Source organism: Theropithecus gelada, chromosome 7a (genome assembly GCF_003255815.1).
Source record: "Theropithecus gelada isolate Dixy chromosome 7a, Tgel_1.0, whole genome shotgun sequence".
Classification (NCBI taxonomy): domain Eukaryota; kingdom Metazoa; phylum Chordata; class Mammalia; order Primates; family Cercopithecidae; genus Theropithecus; species Theropithecus gelada.
The window spans coordinates 15384986-15408847 of NC_037674.1; the positions used below are offsets into that span (position 1 = coordinate 15384986).

A 23862-nucleotide genomic window follows, 5' to 3' on the forward strand; every position below is an offset into this window, starting at 1 on the left:
TTAGTAGAGACGGGGTTTCACCGTGTTAGCCAGGATGGTCTCGATCTCCTGACCTCGTGATCCACCCGTCTCGGCCTCCCAAAGTGCTGGGATTACAGGCTTGAGCCACCGCGCCCGGCCCAGGCTACTGGCACTTCTATCTGACTTGACTACAAATTTGAGTCCTCACCACCCAAACTTAGGGTTCAGTAGTTGGCTACAATGGCTCACAGAACTCACTGAGCATGCTAAACTTACAATTAGTTTTATTATCATATAGACTCAGAACAGCCAAAGGGAAGAGCTATGTAGGGCAAGGTGTTGGCGGGGTGGGGGGGTGTATGTGTGCAGACCTTCCACACCCTCCTCTCGTGGAATGTGGCATGTCCCCCTCCCAGCACATTGGTGTGTTCACCAACGGGGAAGCTCCTCTCAGTTTCAGTGTCGAACTTTTATATGGGGCTTTACTCCATAGGCACCATTGATTGAATCATTAACCACATGAGGAACTCAATCTCTAGTCCCTCCTTCTCGCCCCAGAAGTTGGCAGTGCGGTGGGGATGGGAGTAGGGACAAAATTTCCACTCTGATCACATGCTTGGTCTTTCTGTCATGGCCAGTCTCCCTTAAAATTAAGGACCCACCTTGAGTTGCCTTCTTATCATAACCTCACGTATGATGAAAATGCTCATTACAAATGACAAAAGGCATTCCTGTCACTCAGGAGATCCCAAAGGTTTTTAAAGCTCTGTGCCAGGAAAGGGGGACAAAGACTGAATGGGCTTTTAAAAAAGTCATACCAGAGATTGTAATGGACAGTTCCTAGGGAAAGGAAGTGGGAGCTGAGGATGGAAAGGCAAGGTGGGGCAGATGGAGAAGGTCAGAGGTTGATGGGTACGGGGAGGAGAAACCTCCTGAGGAAGTGCAGGCAGAGGAGAAGCAGTAAACGCCACTTCCTCACTTGAGTGTCTTGGCAGACCCTCACTCTTCCAGTAAGTTTAATTTTCCCCCAGGTAGTTCGTCCAGGAGGAGGCATCCTTCAGTCTCGGCTTTGGCACCAAGGTCCCCACAACTCAGGGCCAGGTTCCCTCGTGCAGCCTCCTGACATTCCCCACGGTTCAAATACCACCTCCTTCTAGAAGGCTTCCCTGATTACCCACGTGGGAAATGACCCTGCCCTGAATTCTGAGAGCCCTTTGAAATAGTCCCCTACTGCCCCACGGGGACGTCAAGACAACTTACTGTGGCTCATTCCCGTCTCCCCAGTTTGATCCTGAGCCCTTTGCCTTACCCCTTTCTGCTTTGTTCCAAACAGCCAGCACTATGTGCTTCATAGAACATTTGTGAGCTCTGCAGACATTCTCCATCATCATCGGCTCCTCCTCTGCCCCTGATGAACTTACTGCCTTCCCTTGCAGAGCCCTGCCTCTGAATAGCGTGTGAACGTCTGCCCTGCCAGCCTGTGGGCTCCTCCAGGGAAAGAATGTGTGTCTACCTTCCAACCCTGACAAGCAGCTGGTGCCCGTGTGTGCAGAGTGAACTCAGTCACTTTCTCCTAGACAGCGTCACCTTTCTCACATTTAGGGAAAATCAAGAGTAAGGGAATGAGTTACTTATTCTCATGGAAGAGTGGGAAGAGTGAGAAGAAAGTTAGGGGTTGAAGCAGGACTCACACAAAGGCAATTCTGGCCTCTTCCCACAGGGCCCGGGGCCCCCTGGGTCTCTTGCCAGGACACTGTTCTCGGTGGGTGCTCCACCAGGAGGCAGGTAACTGGCGGGATGAGAGGTCAGACCAACCTGGACCTGTGACAGGCGGGCACATGGGCAGCATGAGCATCCCGCTAGCCTTTGGGGACAGCCTGGCAGAAAGGAGTCATTCTCGGAACCTGCGAAGGCTTTCCTCTTGAATGGCTTCCAGCCCCTTTGACAACCCCAGAGCAGTGTCCCAACCTCGGTGAGCTAGGGTTTACCCACTCACACTCACGGTCACCACCCAGAGGCCCAGGCTGAGGGGGAAGAAACTGCCTGCTCAGCCCCCACTGAGGCCGGCCCGGTGCTCCTCTTGGCAGCACTCTGCGCATCCTCAGGGGGCAGACCCCTGGTGGGGTGAGTGGCACAGTCCAAGAATGAAGCTCCCTTCTGCCTCCCCTGGGCAGGTCCTATGACTTGGAGGAAGTTTCTCCAGAGAGTGGCAACTAGACATGAAGTGGGACACGGTGCCCGGGGTTTCTCAGTGGCCTCTGAAGCCGCCCAGAGTCAGTGAGAGTATCTTGGTCTCTCTCTGTGGGCTTCAGGGCCTCTGAGGCAGGGGTTTGTCTCTGGGATCCCTGGATCACAAGGCCTGTGACTCTTCCACGGCCAGGTTCCCACCCCACACCCCTGCGGGGCATGCTACGCCACATCCTGGGGGAGCCCCCATTTGGGAATGGATGGGATGGAAAAGGCCTGCTCCCAAGAAACAGTTAATCCTCTCCCCTTCCCCCAGGCCCCTTGCACCTGCAGCCTGCGGTGTGTGGTTTCCCACAGCTGCAGCTGGCTCTGCAGAGCCCCTCCCTTTGAGGGAACCTGAGAGGCTCAGGGCCTGAGGCGCCAGGAGGGGCTTCTCGCCCTCCGTCCAGCTGCTGGGGATGGCATGGGAGGGCCTGGCTGCCCTCTGACCTGGACATACCACAAGAGTGCTCTGGTTGAGTGACCCATCTGTGATTCCTGGCTTGCAAACCAAAGGCAGAGATTCCAATTTGGGAGGTCAGAGAAGTTTCTGAGAAGGGAAATCAGTCATGAGGCCCCTCAGCCCTGGGCTTGCTCCGGCTCTGCTGCCTTCTGGAAGAAGCTGACTGGCCTGGGTGTGGGCTGGGCATTCCCCTGGGGTAAGACGCAGTGCTCCAGAAAAAGAGGGTGAGTGGAGGGTAGAGGTGAGTGGGAAGGACCGGGAGGAACAGGAGGAAGTAAGGTGTGGCCGGACCAGGCCTCTGCTGGTCAAGACAGCCTTGAAGCCGTGGTGCTGGCACCCTGGCAGGCTCAGCCCTCTGGCTATCCCAGAAGACGGCAGGTTGCCACAGAGCCTGGGCAAATACCCAGCTGCCCTCTGAGCCAGGTGTTCCAGGGACACCTCTGAATACTGCTTATGTTGAGACAATGAGACAGAAAGTGCCAGGAGCTTCCTGGCTGGGACACATCTTCAGGAGCATTAGCCTGGAGCAGAGGCTGAACCATCCTAACAGCCTGCCCACGTCCCCAGCCCCGGGCTGCCGGGCAAGTGCTCACATTCCCCGGGGACAGGTGGATGGCACACAGGGTCATGGCAAAGGGCTGCTCACTGGGTCCAGAGCCAGGACCTGGGAAGAGGGAGGGAGATGCAGGAATCTGACAGGCACGAGCCTCACAGGGCCCAGAGCTCTGGCTTCTCTCAGATCCAGCTCCAGGCAATGCTTCAGTTCAGCACTCTCCCTGCGGGGCCGCGGGGCCTTGGGCTCGGGACTTTGGTGGCCTCCTGTCTGCAGAAAAGCCCCACTCCCCACTCAGAGACAAGTCCCCACCCCAGAGCAGGAAGAGAGAGGACGATTGAGCAAAGGAGGCCTGAGGGGAAACAGAGACACCCCTCTACAGGAGCCCCTGAGTCAGGTGTGGGAGGAGGGAGAGGCAGGGCCCAGCAGAAGCCACCATTTGCACCACACTCCTCTACCTCAGGCAGAGACCAGCTGCAGGGTGGCAGCCAGCGCTTGGAGGAGGTGAGGGAGCGTGCCGGCGCGGCACCCAGCAGCCTTCATTCTTGGCTCCCACACAGCTTGATGCTCCTTTCAGGGTATAACGGATGCCAACCACCCAGGGCCATGGCCAGGAGTCCACTGTGTACTCAGACCGTGCTTGGCCCATTTGCAGCAGTGCCACAGGGCCACGGGCATAGAGCTCTGGCTGGGAGTCACTGCCAATTCACAGTTTGCCCTCAGGTGCGTGGAGGCAAAGGCCTATGAAAGACGAGCTTGGCACTCCTGGGGAGAGGGCACGAGGCAGGTGATCTGCCCACAGTGGCTTATTTGTGGCTTCATCACTGTGATGACGCTATGTTTGGCATTTCCTCATTATTGTTATCCAGACCCCACGTATCAAGAAAAGTACAGGAAATCTGCTGTTGGGACAGCGGCAGCACTATGTGGGGTGCTACCTTCTGATCTGGGACTTAAACAGCATTGCTATTTTCCTCCTTGCTCCAAGTCATCCATTTTGACAATTTTGTATCAGCGTGGACCCTTCACCGAGACTGAAATATCTCTGTTATTGAGTTAGGGATCTTTCTATTAATGCGTTTATTTAGTATTCCATTCCACACATTCAGTGAGTGCCTGCTGTGTGTCATCCATTGTGATAGTGTTGGGAACACGGTGATGAATAAAGCAAGGCCCCTGTCCTGGGTGAGCCGAGAGGCCACACCCCACCTGTCAGCTGACATCTTAGGGAGGACACCATCTACATCCAACCCTGACTACTGAACACTTTCAGTTTCTTGAAGGAAAGATTTTAAAATCTTCAGAAAATGAGAACTCCTCCAAATAGGATTTTAATTTGTTTCATATATTTAAAAATTTTACATTTTAATATGTAACAGTCATACGGTTCAAATACAAAAATGACATCAATGGCTCAGTGAGAAGTTTTCCTCCTAATTTTTCCCTAACAGTTCCCAATTTCTGATATAAAAAATGTTATGTCCTTGCAGGATTTACTTATGTAAATACACGTTCTTAGTTTTCCTCTTCATTATTCCAAAGGTTGTTTACTGCAAACATGGTTTTTCTTGCTCATACATCCTGGAGATTGTCCCATATCCACACAGAGAAGGTTCCCCATTTTTTCTTACCACCACAAAGTGTTCCTTGTTCTAAACCAGTCTTCTATTGATAGTACTGGGTGGCTGGTCCCCAATCTTTTGCTCTCAGACTGTGCCATGTATGTCCTTTCAGAGGTGGGCAGGTACATCTGTAGGATGTGTTCAAGGGTTTGTAATTGAGAGAGATTGCAAATTGTCCTCCATAGAGGTTGCACTGCTTTCATCCCCACCAGCAACGTATGAAAAGACCTGTTTCCTGTTTTCCCTGACAGGCTGCTATTTTTTTTTTTTTTTTTTTTTGAGACGGAGTCTCACTCTGTCACCCAGGCTGGAGTGCAGTGGCCGGATCTCAGCTCACTGCAAGCTCCGCCTCCCGGGTTCACGCCATTCTCCGGCCTCAGCCTCCCGAGTAGCTGTGACTACAGGCGCCCGCCACCTCGCCCGGCTAGTTTTTTGTATTTCTTAATAGAGACGGGGTTTCACCGTGTTAGCCAGGATGGTCTCGATCTCCTGACCTCGTGATCCGCCCGTCTCGGCCTCCCAAAGTGCTGGGATTACAGGCTTGAGCCACCGCACCCGGCCACCGCTGCTATTTATTTATGTATTTATTTACTTATTTATTAGAGCCAAGGTCTCACGCTGTCACCCACGCTGGAGTGCAATGGCGTGATCATAGCTTACTGCAGCCTCAAACTCCTGGGCTCAAGCAATCCTGCTGCCTCAGCCTCCTGATTAGCTGAGACTACAGATACGTGCTACCACACCCCGTGCTACCACACCCTACTAATTTTTCACTTTTTGTAAAGACAGTGTCTCGCTATGTTGCCCCGGGGTAGGGGGGTCTCTGACTCCTGGCCTAAAGCAATCCTCCCGCCTCCACCTCCCAAAGTATTGGGATAAGCTAATATTTTTAAATAGAAAGGAAGGAGGCAATATGAGGCCTCTAAAGAAGAAAGGTAGGAAGAAGGTGAAGCCCAGATGGAAGCATGGAGCACACAGAGCTGCAGCCACTGACTGCAGCTTTGCTTATGAGGCTGCACAGATGGCTGGGGACTGAGTGCCTTCGGGCCATGATGTTTTATTTGTGTTTGAGCAGTAAGCCTTACAGCTGATAAATGGGTTTTTTTCTCCTGGGGGAGCACAGGATTCTAGGAAGACAGTCTATGAGGAGAGCCTGAGGGAAGAGAGTGTAGTTGGTACCTGGGGCTGCGAGGCTGTGTCTTGGTCCCTTCAGGCTGCCATAGCAGAATACCATAGACTGTGTGGCTTAGAAACAACAGAGATTTATTTCTCACTGTTTTGGAGGGTGGGAAGTCCAAGATTGAGGTGCCATCAGATTCGGTGTCTGGTGAGAGCCTGTTTCCTGGCTCATAGACCGCACCTCTCACTGTCCTCACCTGGTGGAAGGGTGTCACTGGGGACTGAGTGTCTTCATTTTTATCAGTGCTTCTTTTGTAAGGGCACTAATGCCCTTGTGCGGGCCCCACCCCCGTGACCTAAGCACCTCCCAAACGGCATCACCTCATGGGTGAAGATTTCAACATGTGAACTGTGGGGGGCACAAGCATTCAGAACATAGCAGGTGGCATATAAAAGTGCAGACCACAATGTCCAGCAAATATATAAGCATTTCCAGTAGTCAGGGGAAGAGTCACAGGGAGAGGTGGAGGAGGGCGGAGAAGAGGAAAGTCTTCTCTGAGGAGGTAATGTTTGAGCAGAATCCAATTCATAGATCTGGGAAGAAAAGTTCCAGCAAAGGGACAAGCAAGGGTCAAGGTCCTGAGGGGAAGGAGAGGAGAGGGGCCTGCTCAAGACAGTGAGTGACATTGGAGGAATTGGGACAGGGACAGCAAAGCTGGGAGCCCGGGGGGTGCTGGACCATGGAGAGCCTGGAAGGCCATGGCAGGGAGTCTGAGGTTTATCTTAAGAATAATGAGAAAAAGAAACTGGTCAGAAAAACCACATATTGCATTTTTCCATTTCTACAAAATATCCAAAATAAACAAACCCAGAGAGACGGAAAGCAGATTCTTGGTTGGCTGGGGCTGGGGAGATTGGGAGGAAATGGGGAGTGACTAATAATGGGTGCTGGGTTTCGTTTGAAGGATGATTAAAATGTTCTAAAATTGATTGTGGTGATGCTTGCACAACCCTGCAAATAGACTTAAAAAAAAAAAAAAAAAAAAAAACAACCCATTGAATTGTATGCTTTCAGTGGGTGAATTATATGATATGGGAATTACATCTCAATAAAGCTGCTTTATTTATTGATTCATTTATTTATTTTGAGACAGGATCTTGCTCTGTCACCTAGGCTGGAGTGCAGTGACATGACACAGTCACAGCTCACTGCAGCCTTGACCTCCCAGGCTCAAGTGATCCTCCTACCTCAACCTCCTAAGTAACTGGAACTATAGGTGCAAGCACTACTGTACCCAGCTAATTTTTAAGGTTTTTTGTTTGTTTGTTTGTTTGTTTGTTTGTTTTTGTAGAAGCAGGGGTCTTGCTATGTTGCCTAGGCTAACCCCAAACTCCTAGGCTTGAGTGATCCTCCTGCGTTGGCTTCTCAAAGTGCTAGGATTATAGGCATGAGCCACTATGCCCAGCCTTGTTATTTTTTTAAAAAGGATTTTAAAAATTAAAAATATAAAAAGGATAATAGGAAGCTGTTAGAGGGTGATTTAATCAGCAGTAACATCCTCCCTCAGGCTATTGTGGGAGAACAAACTGTAGGGAGGGGAGAGTGGGGGCAGGAGATGGTCGGGAAGCTAGTGCAGTGGACCAGGCAAGGAGCAATAGTGACTTGGCCTGGGTCAGTCGCTTTGCAATGAGGATTAATGAGAAGGCCAGACTGGGGTATTTTCTGAAGCTAGAGTTTGATAATTAATTGGATGTGAGGGGTGGGAGAGAGAGAGATGAATCCTGGCCATTTAACTGTAGTAAAAAGACTGGAGGAATAGTTGGACAACGGGAGGGATGGGGCATACGAGCTGTTTTGGACATGACAGGCCTCCGAGGTGTCCACTAGGCAGAGGGGATGTCAGGGCAGGGTCACCACCATGTAGATGGTCACTGCCAAGAGCCGGACACTCCTCCAAACACATACATTAAATCATTTAGTCTTCTCAGTAACCTCTGAGGCGAGAGCTGTAGCTATTCCTGTCCATACGGGGCGAATCCTATGTGCCACTTCAAATGCCCGCAGCCTGACCTCTTGTTCCAGTCATTGCCCCAGTGACCAGTTTTGCACAGGTCTTGACCAGCGCCGTGTAAATGCGGCCTGACAGGGCCTTTCCACATGCCTCTCGCCTGACACCATGATGGGAGGATACCCGTGGAACCTGCTTGGCATTGACACATAAGCCGGCCAGAAGTGAAGGGGAGCTAACATGCCATGGGATGACTCGAGAGGAGCCAATGGATAACTGTGCTCCTTCTTCCAGTGGGTTCTGAAGTACATTTCACAAAGCTTCACTGAAAGACTGAGTGGTGTTCACGTAGAGAGATGTTAACACACTCCCACATTGACTCCCCGCTTTCTCTGTTTCTTTCCTCCTCCGCCTCACCCTGCTCCCTGGGATCATGTTCCCAAATAAACTACTCATGCTTAAGCCTTTGTCTCAGGCCCCATGTAAGACCCGATCCTACATGAAGAATTTAACAGCAACAACATCACACCAGGGGCAGAGCAGGGGTTCACACCCCAGCAAGCTTCTCCACTCGCTTCCATGTTGCCTCTCAAAGATCCCAACCTCTAGAGGACATTTAAAGGCACAGGCTTAGATGGAATCTAACCATCTAACCAGCAGAGACTGTAAACAAGAAAAAAGTCCCCACACCACGCTCACATTTAGAGATCAAGAAGAGGAGGTGCCAGCGAAGGAGCCAGAGAAAGAGCTGCCATCGGGGTAGGAGGAAGCCAGACCAGTGTGGAGTCCTGGACTCCAAGAAAAGATAGCGTTGCAAGGAGGAGCGAGTGCCCTACTGTGCAAACGCTGCTGAGAAATTGAGGAGGTGAGACCAGGAGACAGACCTTTTGGATGCGCCAATAGGAGGTCACTGGTGACTTGGACAAGGGCAGTTTCAGTGGAGTGACAGAAACAAAAGCTTGGCTGGTGCAGGCTAGGAGGGAGTGGAGGTGAGGATTCAGAGAGGTAGCCAGCAGGGACAACCAGTTCAAGGAGGAGTGCGTAAAAGGGAGGAGGAAGTGGAGCAGAAGCTGAAGAGGGTTTAGGGTCAAGGAAGAGTTTGTTTTGAAAATGAGAGTGATCATAGTGCGTTTATGTGCTGAAGGGAATGGTCTGGTAGAGAGAAGGAGCTGGATAGTGCATGAGGGAGAAAGATGATTTCAGGCAAAGTCTTGAGTAAGTGAAGGAATGTGGTGCACAAAATGAAGGGATTGGCCAGGGATGCAAGAGGAGGCCATCCCTCCATCCATCCGTCCATATATCCATCTGTCCATCTGTCTGTCCATCCATCCGTCTGTTTGTCCGTCCATCTGTCCACCCATCCACCCATCCATCCATCCATCCATCTGTCCATCCATCCATCCATCTATCCACCCATCCATCCATCCACCCATCCATCCATCTATCTATCCATGCATGCATCCATTGTGAGAAAGAAAGGCACCAGCAGGCGCAGATGCAGGCACCTTGGGAGATCTGACAGTGAGAGGCAGGTACATTCCAGCTGATGGCATTTAGTTTCTCAGCAAAATAAGAAGCAAGATCTTTAACAGCGAGAAGCTAAGGGAAGGTGTTGAGGGTTAGAGAAGATGTGAAACACTCATCTGGAGAGTGGCGCAGTGAATTTAATAGAGAAATATAGTAGGATGACTGGGCAAGCTGAGTGCTCACTTGAAGTTTGTGGTCAGAAGCATCCAGTGCGGCTACTCAGGATGACTGTGAGTTTCCTCAGCAATGCTTGGCTACTCAGTGCAGGTGCGGGGTGTTGGGTTTAAGCAGGGTGGAGGCTGTGTCAGGAGATTCCAATTGAAGGCAAAGGAGCAAGAGAGGAGGGGGCTTCCGCAAATGGGTGATTCTTGTCAGGACCTACAGAATCGAGCTGGAGAAGGGGATTGAAGGCAGTGAAAGAGGACAAGTTCAAAGGCGGAGAGTTTCCACAGGGGACACATCATTGAATGGAGGTAATAGAGTAGATGAGCTGAGAACCCAGGAAGGGTGGTCAGGGAGCAGGGGGTTCAGAAGTGCTGAGGCAAAACCCTTGCCATGGGAGTGGAAGGCAGAGGCAGCAGAACGAGAGGTGGAGAGTGAGGAGGCCAAAGACCAAGAGTGGGAGGTGCTGGGTGGACATCTACATGGACGATCTTCCTTGTCCACCATCTCTTAAACAGCTCCCCCATCCTGCCACTACCCCTTCATCTGCCTTTTCCTTTCATGGCCCCTCTGCCTAACATTATTTTACATAGGACTGGTTCATTGGTTAATTATCCTTGCTGCCATCAGAATGTAAGCATCTGAGGGCAGGGACATTTTCTCTCTGGTCTACACCTATAAACTCTATTCTAAGAACAGTACCTGGCACATATTACGTGCTCAGAAACATGTGCTGGACAAAAGAATGAATGTTAAGGTCTAGGAAAAGCATGGAGGAGTGGTGGTGGAGAGGAAGACCATGGACCAGGTACTAAAATCTGTGAATGAGCAGGAGTGGCCTAGAGTATGGTAAATACTAGAAGGGATGGCGGCTGGTCTGGTCTGATGGCATAGCTGCAAAGGAGATGCAGACTTAGGGTGAGGAGCAAGGGGAAGAAACCTACAGGTGGCCATGAAAGCAAGGAGAACAACTCGCCGCCTCCAGGCATACTGGTGTGAGGGATGTGGAAGAAGAAAAAAGATCCAAGACAGGAGGTGGCTGCAAGAAAGCTGTGTCTGGGGGTCAGGCAGGTTTCCAGTAGAACAGGACGGTGAAAGGAATGTTCAAAGGGAAAGTCAAGTGTATGGGGAGATTTTGCTGATGACAAACCATAAGTTCCCTAGAGCAGAGTGAAAGAATCTGGGGGATTGGGTCAAATTAGGGGAACAGAGCTATATGGGGGTGAAAGTCTTGGGGATGAAGGATGACCAAGAGTGTCAGGCTTCTGGAGGTGTCTAGGGACACAAGGCCACAGGGCATGATGGGCTCTCCTGAAGGTCTCTCTCGGGCAGGTGGGTACTCCTGCTCATGCTGGCTCCTCCTCCAGCCAGGGCCCATGGGCGGTGGACCACAGTGAGGCAGTGATGTTGGCGTTGGAGGGGACTTGCCAGACACTGAGCGTTCGGGGTGGGAGGAGAGGGCAGCTTTGGGTACTGGAAGGAAAGTCAAGCACGCACTCCAGAGACTAGATTGTCATCCCAATCTTTCCTACAAACCATGATGTAACATTGGGCAAAATGAGCATGATTTTCCTTATCTACAAAATGGAGAGGAGAGGAGGTCTCTTTTAGCTCTGCAAATCCGAGCTTCTGTCTCCTCCTTTCCTTGACTTCTTCTAGCTCCTGTGTCCTCAGCCCTCCCAACTTGTAGCTAAGCCCTGGCTTTGTATTAACCACCCTCCTTCTGTCAGCATCGCTGAGAGGCATAGCCAAGGCCTGCCCTCTTCCTCCTCAATGGCTCCAAAATGCTGCTTGCACTGTCCCATACCACTCTGATCCTAAGCAGCCAAGTGGGCAGGCTGACACTCGTTTGGGCATGGAAGTGAACATCAGCCATGAGTAGGGAGAGGAAACTGCCCACAGAGAGGGCAGACTCCATCAGGGGCAAGTGACAAAGCCACAGACTGACATGAAGAGGCTTCCCAGGCCCTCTGGAAGGGAGCGAAGCCAGCAGCCTGGCTCCTGGGATGGGCTGTCCGCTATTCAGCAGCTCCATGGGCCTGGAAGTGAGCCCAGGGAGCCAGCCAGAAGGAGGCTGTGGCCAGAGGCTTGATTTGCAGCCTGGGACTAGGATGCAGGGAGCCGGGTTCTCATCCAGGCTTCACCCATAGCAAATGTGTGACTCTCCCTGGCCCTCTGGGCAGGGACTATAATAACTACCTTGCTTACCCCAGTTGCTGGAGGCCAATATTCACTGAGCATTCATCATGAGTCAGGCATTCAGTAATCCTCACAATGGCCCTAGAAATTAGCCTCTACTATTTTCACGCTTTAGGGAGGAGGTGACACATAGAACATCTAAGTAACTTGCCTAACACTCCATAGCTTATAAGTGGCAGGGCCAGGATCTTAGCCCTAAATCATACATTGGAAATGTATTATCTTTGAGGTCCCTCAGCAATCTTGTGATGCAGGTATTACCATCCATTTTACAAACACAGCAATGGCTCAGAAGTCTTCAGTTATTTGCCCAGGGTCACTTGGCTGACTGTAGCAGAATCAGGATTTGAACCCAGGCCCGACTTCAAAGCCAGTCCTCTTCTCACTGGGTTGCACCCCCAGCATCAGCACAGGGACAGTTCCTCAGGCTGACTGGCCAAGGCCCCATCTGTGAAAACAGGATAGGAAACGGCAGCCTAACTCCAGGCAGGGCGCAGGCTCAGCGAAGGGGTCTGCAGGGCTGAAGAGGCAGCTGGCCAGAGATCCACAGGAAGCATTTTGTTGATACATCTTCATCACTCTGGAATTTGAGCAACAACATTTACCCCTTCTGAAACTCACCCAGAGGAAGTGGATTTTCTGACGCAGATGAAGAGTGAGAACTGTCTACATTTAAGTCTTCTTTGAGAACAATACCAGCTGAGTGGCTCTTTACATTCCGGCTTCTTTTGAGAATCTCTGAAGATGATTAAGTCATTGTCAGCTGGTAAGAGTTGGTCTCACTACTTCTCATGTTGGATCATTGAGGCAAGAATCCTTCAAAGAATCCTTTTTGGGTATCTTTTAGTGAGGAAAAAAGTGGGGACAAAGATATGTAAGGCACTGCTTGCCAGAAGTCGTGGGGTGTGAAGGGGAAGTGTGCAGAGTTCTAGAGCCTTTCTTCACCTGGGGGATGTGCACTGGCAATGTGTGTACTTGGCTGTGAAGGCCCAAATTTAGGACAGGGAGTTAGAACCACCCACATTGAAAATCTAAGGGCCTTTTCATCTTGCAGCCTCACCAGACTCCCACCAATAACACAAGTACTGTAGTACAAATACTATGCTCAGTAAATGTCAGTCTGCCTCACAAACGGTTCAGGGAAGGCTTTGAGGAGGAAAAAGGTGGAATTTCACCTGGGCCTTGAGGGGAATTTGGGAGGCGCAGAGATGGGAAAAGGAACAAGACTGGGAGAACAGCATGAGCAGCACACGTGGTGCACTGTGGGAGTGTGTCGTGGGAGATGAGATCAGACAGCTTCAGAGTCTGGAGTCCTTTACTCCAGGGACCTGGTGACCACGTGGTGATCTGCGTCTCCTGTTCTCTACACCTTGACTTCTCTTAGGCCCGGAACCATATCCTGCTCCACAAGCTTCATCCTTGGCAAGGAGTTGCACCTGCCCAGAGAGAAAACCTTTTGAAAGTGGCACAAAGGCACTGGAGAGACTGGCAAGGCCCCCCACTTGACGATCTGGCTTATCCATCTGCACACTGACCATGCTAAGAGCTGTCTGCAGTGTTGGAAAACTTCTCTAGCTGTGCTGTCCTCTATAGTGGCACTAGCTGCCTGTGGCTTCTGAGCACTTAAACTGTGGCTGCAGAGACTATGTTAAATTGTATTTAATAATAATTAATTTAATTTTAGTTTCTGTACTGGGCAGGGCAGGTGCACATTTCCTACCTGGCCACGGACAGTAAGCTCCATAAGAGGCTGATTGTGCCTGGTTTGCTTATAGGCTTATCCTCAGCACCTGCACCAGTCTAGAATATGATTGGCACTCTATTAATTAAAAGTTCCCAGGTAAATGAATTAGTGGATTCTCTGTTTCCTCCACTATGCTACAACCTCCTTAAGGGCAGAGATGGTGTCTTCAAAAAAAAAAAAAAAAAAAACATTCTGGACAAAAACACGTAAGATCTACCACCTTCACCACTGTTAAGAGTCCAGGTCAGTAGTATTAACTACACTCACATTGTGATACAACAAAAGATTGTGTCTTTTTACATTCTTAGGGCCCAGCACAGTGTCTGGCACATAATCTTAGTAAACACTGGAAGATCACATGCTTTTGCCAAGGCCAGAACAGGGGTCAGTGACATCCATTACCGCCCTTTCACACATCCACTGGGGCTTTAAAAACGACCTTGAATGAAAGCTCTTGAGTCTACAGAAATGGGCTACAAAAAAGGTTTACAAGATAATCTATTAAGAGTAGGGAATACAGGCTGGGCATGGTGGCTCACACCTGTAATCCCAGCACTTTGGGAGGCTGAGGTGCATGGATCACTTGAGGTCAGGAGTTCGAGACCAGACTGGCCAATGTGGTGAAACCCTGTCTCTACCAAAAGTTATTCAGGCATGGTGGTGCATGCCTGTAGTCCCAGCTACTTGGGAGGCTGAGGCATGAGCATCACTTGAACCCGGGAGGCAGAAGTTGCAGGGAGCCGAGATGGCGCCACTGCACCCAGCCTGGGCAACAGAGCAAGACTCCGTCTCAAAAAAAGAAAAAAGAAAAAAAATCTAAAGTAAATCTCAATACACATGACATATGGATTGACAGTCACACATAAATATGATTGACAAGGACACAAATATTTGGAGGTGCTGCCTGTCCATCTGTTGCTGATTATGTGGAGATCACTTGCCTAGAACCCTGAGATAGACTGATGTTTCTAACTCTGCCGAACCGGGTCTCTCCCAGCCTCCAGTCACTTTCTTCCTTCAGTTCAGGGAACCCTCAATACCCAGTAAGAATGAAGAAGTTGCAGGTCTGAGCTTGAGGAGGCCTGGACTAAAGGGAGGTTAGCACTGCCAGGGCATTCTGAGGACTGTGAAGAACTGGAATATTGGCCACAGGCATCTACGTATTTGAATCATATCCATTTTTTAGCTCACTCCTAGCACAGGAGTCAAAACTTATGTTCTGGCCCCCAGGTACACTTCCAGTCTCTTACTCATAAGATTGTGACATACCACCAGGGGTGCCCAAAGGAGTTTGTGAATCAAGATAGTTTGAGGAGAATCCATTTTCTGATCCTCAGTTTTTCTATGCTCTTTTTCCTAAAAGCAATCTTCCTAAAAAGGCATCTAAGACAAGGCATCCCCTTCCCCATTTGCTGGGGAAGACAGACTTACAAGAGAAAGCTGCCCCTCTCACCCGTGGGACCCCCCACTCTGGGGCACTGCCCTAGGGGTAGAAATCTCCAAGTCATCAAACAAAGTGACTCCTGGGGGTCAAGTGACAGAGGAGCAAAGTCTTTCTGCAAGTCAAGTGGCTTCCAGCTCTGCTTTCAGCAAAATTGAAAGAGGCACTAATCAAATTGTCAGCGGATCATAAAAAAACATTTTGATAGGCCGGGCGCGGTGGCTCAAGCCTGTAATCCCAGCACTTTGGGAGGCCGAGACGGGCGGATCATGAGGTCAGGAGATCAAGACCATCCTGGCTAACACGGTGAAACCCCGTCTCTACTAAAAAAAAATACAAAAAACTAGCCGGACGAGGTGGCGGGCGCCTGTAGTCCCAGCTACTCGGGAGGCTGAGGCAGGAGAATGGCGTAAACCCGGGAGGCGGAGCTTGCAGTGAGCTGAGATCCGGCCACGGCACTCCAGCCTGGGCGGCATAGCGAGACTTCGTCTCAAAAAAAAAAAAAAAAAAAAAAAATTTTGATAATAATGTTATTAGGCATATAACTTGGAAGAAGTTCAAAGAATTGAATGACATTCTCATAACTCATTGGCTTCCATTTATTTATTTACGTGGATGGTGTTTCTCAAAAAAACTAAACATGGGAATAAAATTCATGTTGAACCTTGTGTGGGTCTAGCAATAAGTCATCCACATATACATACACTAATTGAGAAGGAAACCTGTCTCAGCCCCCAACAATTTTATTAAGAGATGCATTTCCAGCTGGGCGCGGTGGCTCACGCCTATAATCCCCGCACTTTGGGAGGCCAAGGCAAGCAGATCAACTAAGGTTAAGAGTTCGAGACCAGCCTGACCAACATGGAGAAGCCCCGTCTCTACTAAAAATACAAAATTAGCCGGACATGGTGGCGCACACCTATAATCCCAGCTACTGGGGAGGCTGAGGCAGGAGAATCGCTTGAACCTGGGAGGCGGAGGTTGCGGAGAGCGGAGATGGTGTATTGCACTCCAGCCTGGGTAACAACTCCATCTCAAAAAAAAAAAAAAGAGATGCATTTCCAATAAAAATTTACCTTTTATGTTTAATAGTTGTTATCAAATTTCATAATTATTTACATTGCTCTGATCAATTGGGTATAAACTATTCTAACACCAAACTCATAACAAAAATTAATGCTCAGCTTTGGGAACAGAGGAATTTTTTTTTTTTTTGAGACAGAGTCTCGCTCTGTCACCTGGGCTGGAGTGCAGTGGCGCAGTTTCAGCTCACTGCAATCTCTGCCTCCTGGGTTCAAGCGATTCTCCTGCCTCAGCTTCCTGAGTAGCTGGGACTACAAGCGTGTGCCACTACGCCTAGCTAATTTTTGAATTTTTAGTGGAGACCGGGTTTCACCATGTTGGCCAGGATGGTCTTGATCTCTTGACCCTGTGATCTGCCCACCTCGGCCTCCCAAAGTGCTGGGATTACAGGCGTGAGCCACCTGGCCTAGCCAATAAAAGATTTTCAAGCATAAAAAATAAATACAGGCTGGGTGCTGTGGCTCACACCTGTAATCTCAACACTTCAGGAGGCCGAGGTGGGCGGATCATTTGAGCCTAGGAATTGGAGACCAAACCAGCCCGGGCAATATGGTGAAACTGTGTTTCTACAAACAATACAAAAATTAGCCCAGCATAGTGGTACAGGCCTATAGTTCCAGCTGCTCAGAAGGCCAAGGTGGGGGAATCACCTGAGCCCAGGAGGTCGAGGCTGCAGTGAATCAGGATGACACCACTGCACTCCAGCATGAGCGACACAGCAAAACCCTGTCAAAAATAAAAATAAAAAACCTTACATTAGCGTAAAATCTGTAACAGGAGTAGAATGGAAATATAAGTTCTTGGAGAGAACAGAATAATGTAAACTTCTAAGCTGTTTAATTAGAGTTTGTTCTCCTATTTTTTTAAATGGATAATGTTGGACACAGAATTGCTCTGACATTCAGATTCCACTGGACATTTACAAGAAAGATACAATTTTTGTTTGAAAATGTCAATATTTATTTTTCTTTGAATTTTCTTGACTATAAAATATAATAAAGGCATATAGAAAGTGAAAAAATATTCATAAAGTGCTTAAAAGGATATCCTTTGGAACTATACAAATTTGTGATGGAAAATTTCAAATGCCAACTTACATACAAGAGGGGAGGTCATGTAAAAATTATTTAAGGGGCTTTGAAGGCAGCTGTCTGGGGAGTTAAGGTCTTGTTTCTCCTGTGCCCTCTCTCACCCCTGAGGTACCGGGTGGGCCTCTGGAGGTGCATCTGCCTATACAGGGAATCTTTGATGTAGCAAAACACACACACACACACACACACACACACACAACACGAAAAACCCTCACAGTGTGGGCTGCCCTTGGGCTCTGGAAACCACCATCCTTCCTGCCCCACTCCTGCTCTCAGCCCCCTCCTCAGGCCTAAGCCTCCCCAGCCCTCCCCACCCCCACTCCACTGCCCCAGCAGTCCACCCCGCTGTCACCTCCCAGCCCTGGCCCGGCCAGCCCTGGAGTAAATAAACCACTGGGCAGGGACCCAGACAATGGGCCTTGGCAAGGAGTTAATGGGCTGGGCCTCTTGCGTTAGCCGAGTGTGACCGGAGCTGGCAGGGGGCCTGGCCTGGCGCCAGCATCGATTACGACCAGACGGAGCCAGGGCAGACTTGGCACGAACGGGCCCCACAGCTGGCAGATTCAGTCACCCTGGCCACAAGGGCACGAGGCCTGCCCTGGGCGCCGGCTGCCACCGCGGCTGTGCTCCCTGCCACTGCCTTTGCTGCCAGTGTGGCAGGGCCGCTTGTCAGGCACTCAGCCCCCGGGCCCTGACTTCTGGTCCTCCCCAGGGGACTGTCCCTGGTCAGGCCTCTTCCTGTCCCAGGCTGCCTCTGAGGCTGCGCTGTGGCCCCACAGACTGGGTGCGGAGCAGGGGTGGGGTAGTGGGGAGGCTGAGGGTTGGGCTGGGGGATGCGTCTGTGACCGCCGCCCCCTCTGGCCCCTCCAGGACAGAGGGAGGCTACTGAGTCGGCTGGTGCTGGTCAGCAGGAAGAGCAGGTGAAGCAAGCCTCATTTCTGGTGTCCAGATGGAGGACAGGGCCTTTCTTTCCCTGTGCCTCGGAAAGCTTCGTGGGCCTGGGCTCTGCTCCGGCTCAGCAGCTCCACCCTGCAGGGGGGTTGGCAGGTGGCAGGGGCCACCTGAGGGCTCGCTGCGTCCCTGCTGAGAAGCTGTTCTAGTCAGGCTCTGCAAGCGGGGCTGGCCTGGGGGAAAGGACATTTCTTGCTTTGTGGGTTCACTGCTCCTCCCAGGCTCTCTGGGTCCCTGTCCCCTGGGCGACGGGCTGTGGCATAACGTCCTCAGGGCAGGCAACGGCTCCATCTGGAGCTGAGGAGCTCCACGGACCCACAGTCTGGCTGAGCAAAGGTTTCTTTGGCTTGACCGCTGGCAGACAGATCATTCCACTGGCCAGAGTCTCCACATTTTAGGGGATGGTCAGTATCTCTCTCCCCCGAGAGGTCCAGAAAACCCCACAGAGGAGAGAAAACACCAGGCCACATACCCAGAGTGACAGCCCCTGCTCTCTGAGGTCACAGGTGGAGAGCAGGGGAGGTCAGGGCTTGAAGGCTGTGGCTGCTGGAGCCAGCTCCACCAGGCCTGATAATCCCTGCAGATGAAGCCGGCGCCCATCCCAGTAGGCAGGGGTGATCCCCACCCAACCCCGCTTCCCCGGGCAGGAAGCTGACACAAGGGTGAGGAGGCACTGGAAATGCGGGAGAGCAGAGGAACGGCAGCTGGGGCTCTCACCTTGGCACTAGCTTCTGCGCCTGCCCTCAGTTTCCCTTGTCCCCCTCCGGAAGCTCTCTGATCTTTACTTTTTTGTGAGCTCTGTTCTCAGAGAAAGTTCTAATACGTGTATAATACCAACTGACTGACTAGTGGGGTGGGGTGGGGCTTGGGGGGCCGGGTAAATGTGTGGTCCACCAAAGGACACTAACCCAACAACCCTGTGGCGTTGTGGTCTCCAAACTGAAAGAGGACACAGTGTCAGGTGACAAACACAACTGGCCTGGAGCCAGGCGTGGTGGCTCACTCCTGTAATCCTAACATCTTAGGAGGCCAAGGCTGGAGGATCACTTGAGCCCCGGAGTTCAAGAGCAGCCTGGACAATATAAGGAGACCCCGTATTTACAAGCATTTCAAAAAGTAGCTGGACTAATGGCAGTGCATGCCTGTAGACCAGGCTACTCGAGAGGCTAAGGTGGGATGGTCGCTTGAGTCTGGGAGGTAGAGGTTGCAATGAGCCGAGATTGAGCTGCCGCACTCCAGCCTGGGCAACAGAGCAAGACTCTGTCTCAAAAATGAAAACAATTAAAATTAAAAACTGGCCTAGACTAGGGATGTGAAATGTCCAGACATTTTGAACAGATAAGAGGGATGGTGGGAGGGATGAATTTTTAAAAAAGAAATATTGACATTTAGCCGGGCGCGGTGGCTCAAGCCTGTAATCCCAGCACTTTGGGAGGCCGAGACGGGTGGATCACGAGGTCAGGAGATCGAGACCATCCTGGCTAACACGGTGAAACCCCGTCTCTACTAAGAAATACAAAAAACTAGCCGGGCGAGGTGGCGGGCGCCTGTAGTCCCAGCTACTCGGGAGGCTGAGGCCAGGGAATGGCGTGAATCCGGGAGGCGGAGCTTGCAGTGAGCTGAGATCCGGCCACTGCACTCCAGCCTGGGCGACAGAGCGAGACTCCGTCTCAAAAAAAAAAAAAAAGACATTTGGTGGCGAAATATAAATACATACAAATCTTTTCCTCTACAATACTTACTTTTTTATTGTCCTTGAAGGACCTACAAAAATCACTTAGGTCGTTGAGGCACATAAAATGTGCTATGCATAACTTGGCTCATAAAATTGTCACCTTTGTTATATGGTTCCAGAGATGTGAGGGTCTGTTTAAAAGTTAGAAACATGCTGTTAATGGAGACTCTTTATTCTTCCCCAATATTTTTTAAAATCCAAAGACTCCTCAAGGAGTCTGAGTTTTGTCTGTCTGTTTTGTTTCCCCTGGCCTTCATCTGGACTCATCCTTCTGGTGGCCTTTTACGAAGTAGGTTGGAGACCCTTCATACCGGATAACCTCACACCTTGACCTGGGCAGTCAGCAGCACAGGGCCCGGTGCTTAGAAGGGCCTTGCATTTGGTTTAAAACTCTGTTGCCACCATAAATATATAGATGTCTTTTTTGAGACAGGGTCTTGCTCTATCACCCAGGCTGGAGTGCTGTGGCATGTTCTTGGCTCACTGCAGCCTCTACCTCCTGGGTTCAGGCTATCCTCCCACCTCAGCCTCCCTAGTAGCTGGAACTCACAGGCATGTACCACCACGTCCGCTAATTTTTTATTTTATTAATTTTTTTGAGACAGGGTCTTGCTCTGTCACCCAGGCTGGAGTGCAGTGGTGCCATCTTGGCTCACTGCAACCTCTGCTTCCTGGGATCAAGCGATCCTCCCACCTCGGCCTCCTGAGTAGCTGGGACTACAGGCACGTGCTACTGTGCCTGACCTAATTTTTTATTTTTTGTAAAGACAGGCTCTCACTATGTTGCCCAGGCTGGTCTTGAACTCCTGGGCTCAAGTGTTCCTCCTACCTCGGCCTCCCAAAATGCTGGGATTACAGGCACGTGCCACCACACCCAGCAAATGCTTTATAAGTTTTTAACAAGGGGCCCGTACTTTCACTTTGCACTGAGCCCCACAGGATAAGTAGCCAGGTCTGCTCATACCCCTGTCTGAAGCCAACGCTGACCTTCCCCAGCCCTCGGAGCTGTCCCCAGGCCTCACCAGTGTCATCTCTCCAATAGGAGGAGGCCTTCGCCCTTGTGTAACTCCTGCTTGTTCTTGTCAGGAGTGCCTGCCTGCGTGCCTCGCTTCGAGCCTCCCCTGTCCCTGGCCAGCTCAACAGCATCTCCTTACATTCCCATTCGGCCCTGGGGACCACCGGGAACACAACCAAACACAGCCTGCTCCCGTGTGACTGTCGGTCGGTCGGTCGGGCGTCGAGGCCTGCTCCGCACTCCACACTCCAGCTGGCAGACCCCTCCAGGACCCACGCCTCACGCAGAGCGGGAAGCCTTCAAAGAGGCCGCGCCTTCCTGGCTGCTCCCTTCGCATCCTGATCCAGTCCAATGATGTTTTTGCAATTTTCCTGTCAGCTTGGTGGGAAAAGTTCAAAGAGACTCTGTCTTCCTTTCTGGCTTCCTTTCCAGACGGCGCAGCTTTCTCTCAGCTGCTCCCCTGCCCCACCTCTCTCGAGGAAATCGGTCTCTTTCCTCTCCCCCTCACCCAAAAGGTCCATTCCTGAGTGTTCTCCTGAAATCAAGCTGGGGCGGGGCGGTGGGGGATCTGAGGCACAAGGTAGGTCAGAAGTCGGCCAACCACCTGGCTTGGGGCCTCCCTGCCAGTGCCACCTGTAGAGGCCGACTGTTCGGAGGATCGGGAGGGAGACAGGGAGAAAGAGAGCTCCTGGGGTTGGAAGAGCATTAGCACCTCTCGTTAGGACTCCCACAGTACCCCATCGGAAAGAAGATGGATCGTTCATAACCTGTTTCTCCTGGAAACACTTCCTAGTGGCCAGGGACAAACGGGAACGTGTCCCCTCTGTGGCCTTTCTGTTGAAGAAGCGTAGCTGTCAGTGCTATTCCCTGGGAAGAGCCTGGCATCCCAGCGGTCTCGGAAGGGGCATCAGAGTTCAGAATGTATGACAGTCACTCCCAGCCAATACCATCACTCTCCCAAATCAGGAGTTTCCAGTTCTCCCAAGGCATCAACTGTACCCTGAAACCCTAGTGAAGGGCTCGGGGAGTGCTCATGCCCCATTATCATCACTTCTCCGTCCGCCCCTCCACCCCTCTTTCCTCCTCTATTAAAAGGGATCCACAGGATTTGAGAGTAGAGGAGGCTTGCTGCTGCCTCCACCCACTGGAGGAGAGCCTGCCAGGCCCAGGGACAAGCCCAAGGCTCCACGCCTTCCCTTTTTCTTTGCAGCAACGGGGTCTCATTATGTTGCCTAGGCTGGTCTCAAGTTCCTGGATTCGAGCCATCCTCCCACCTTGGCCTCTCAGTGCTTTGGGATTAGAGGTGTGAGCCACCACGCCTGGTCCCGGGCCTTCCCTTTCGAGGTCAGCACTGAAGGCAGCCAGAAACCAACCATGCACCACCCCAGACCTGAGGAACAAGTCTAAATAGGTAGGACCGTAAGCAAGCCAGAAGCCCAGGTGAACAGCGGGCCCAGAGCCACCAGGAACTCACTCTCAAACTCCAGATCCCAAAAGAGTAGAGGGGCTGGTTTCCAGAAAGGCCGCAAAGTAGACCTTGTGGAGAAGACTGCAGCGGCTCTGGAGAAAGGGGGAAGCAACGTGGGGCAGCAGAAGGGCAGAGGACAATGAGTCAGCAAAAATGACTTCCTACCTCCCAAAGGGGAGGGGGGTGAGGATGGGAACTTCCAGTAAGAAAGACTGGTAAAATGTTGGGTAAAAGCTGAAGGGGAAAGAGGTACAGGGGGCAGGAAAATAACACCATTGGAATGAAAATGGTTCCCCTGGAGTCTAGTGATAAGAGGAGGGAATTGAGTGAGTTGGGTGATCTTAGTCATCTCGGCCAATCGCGTGGCACAACAGCGCTGGGATTTTCTTGGCAGAATGAATACACAGGGGCTTAGAGATGTGCTGCAACTGGGGGCAGTGCCAAGTGAGAAATGGAAAAGACCAGGTGAGTGGTGAATGGCTTCACGCTCACTTGACTTCACTCATGCAGATGGGCTGTGGGAGCAAGATGGAAGTCCTGACTGATGATCCACACTCTGGGTCTGTGGTCAGTGCATGGAGCCAGCTACCTGTTGGGAAACAAAAACTTAAGGTAGCTCCTTACCTCACACGTGCCAGTTAGGCTAAATAATTACTATTTTTGAAAGGAAGCAATTTAAAAAGAAAAAAAAACAAGAAGAATGTATAGGTAAAGACTTGAATATATATATATATATATATAGTCGAGACAGGGTCTTGCTATGCTGCCCAGGCCAGAGTGCAGTGGCTATTCACAGGCACGATCATGGTGCACTATAGCCTTGAACTCCTGGGCTCAGGTGATCCTCCTGACTATGCCTCTCAAGTAGCTAGGACCACAAGTGCATTCCACTGCACCCAGCCTTCTTGAACATTTTTATATGAAAAGTTATACAAGCATAAAAGCAACAGAAGTCACAAAGGAATGGCTTGATTGATTTGGCTGCATTGAAAAGAATTTGTGACTCAAATAAGTGAAATTGTAAGACAAATAGCAGTTTATAAAGAATTCTCATAGACAACAAAATGCTAACTCCAAAAGTTAAAAACAGCCAAATACTAAGGAAGGGACAACTCACAGAAGAAACAATGGCAATTAAGTATTTAAATATTTCTTACTAATTCAGAAAATAAGAAAGTGAAAGTTAAACAATGAAATGTCTCATTTTGGGTGGATAGTATAGCTCATGGCTGTAATCCCAGCGACTGGGGAGGCAGAGATGGGAGGACCGCTTGAGCCCAGGAGTTCTAGACCAGCTTGGGCAACATAGGGAGACCCCGTCTCTACAAAACAAAAAATAAAAAATTAGCACCGGGCGCAGTGGCTCATGCCTGTAATCCCAGCACTTTGGGAGGCCGAGGTGGGTGGATCACGAGGTCAGGAGATCAAGACCATCCTGGCCAACACACGGTGAAAGCCCGTCTCTACTAAAAATACAAAAAAAAAAAAAAAAA

General features: G+C 50.7%; 1 long non-coding RNA gene across 1 annotated transcript in view; it reads left to right on the forward strand.

Annotated features, from left to right (window-relative positions):
• The window catches only part of LOC112627823, a 19236-nt gene extending 5546 nt beyond the window's left edge, over positions 1 to 13690 (forward strand). The window contains exon 2 of the long non-coding RNA XR_003120231.1: positions 13226 to 13690. This is a non-coding gene — a long non-coding RNA (uncharacterized LOC112627823). The remainder of the gene's footprint in view (positions 1 to 13225) is intronic.
• The last annotated feature ends 10172 nt before the right edge of the window (positions 13691 to 23862 follow it).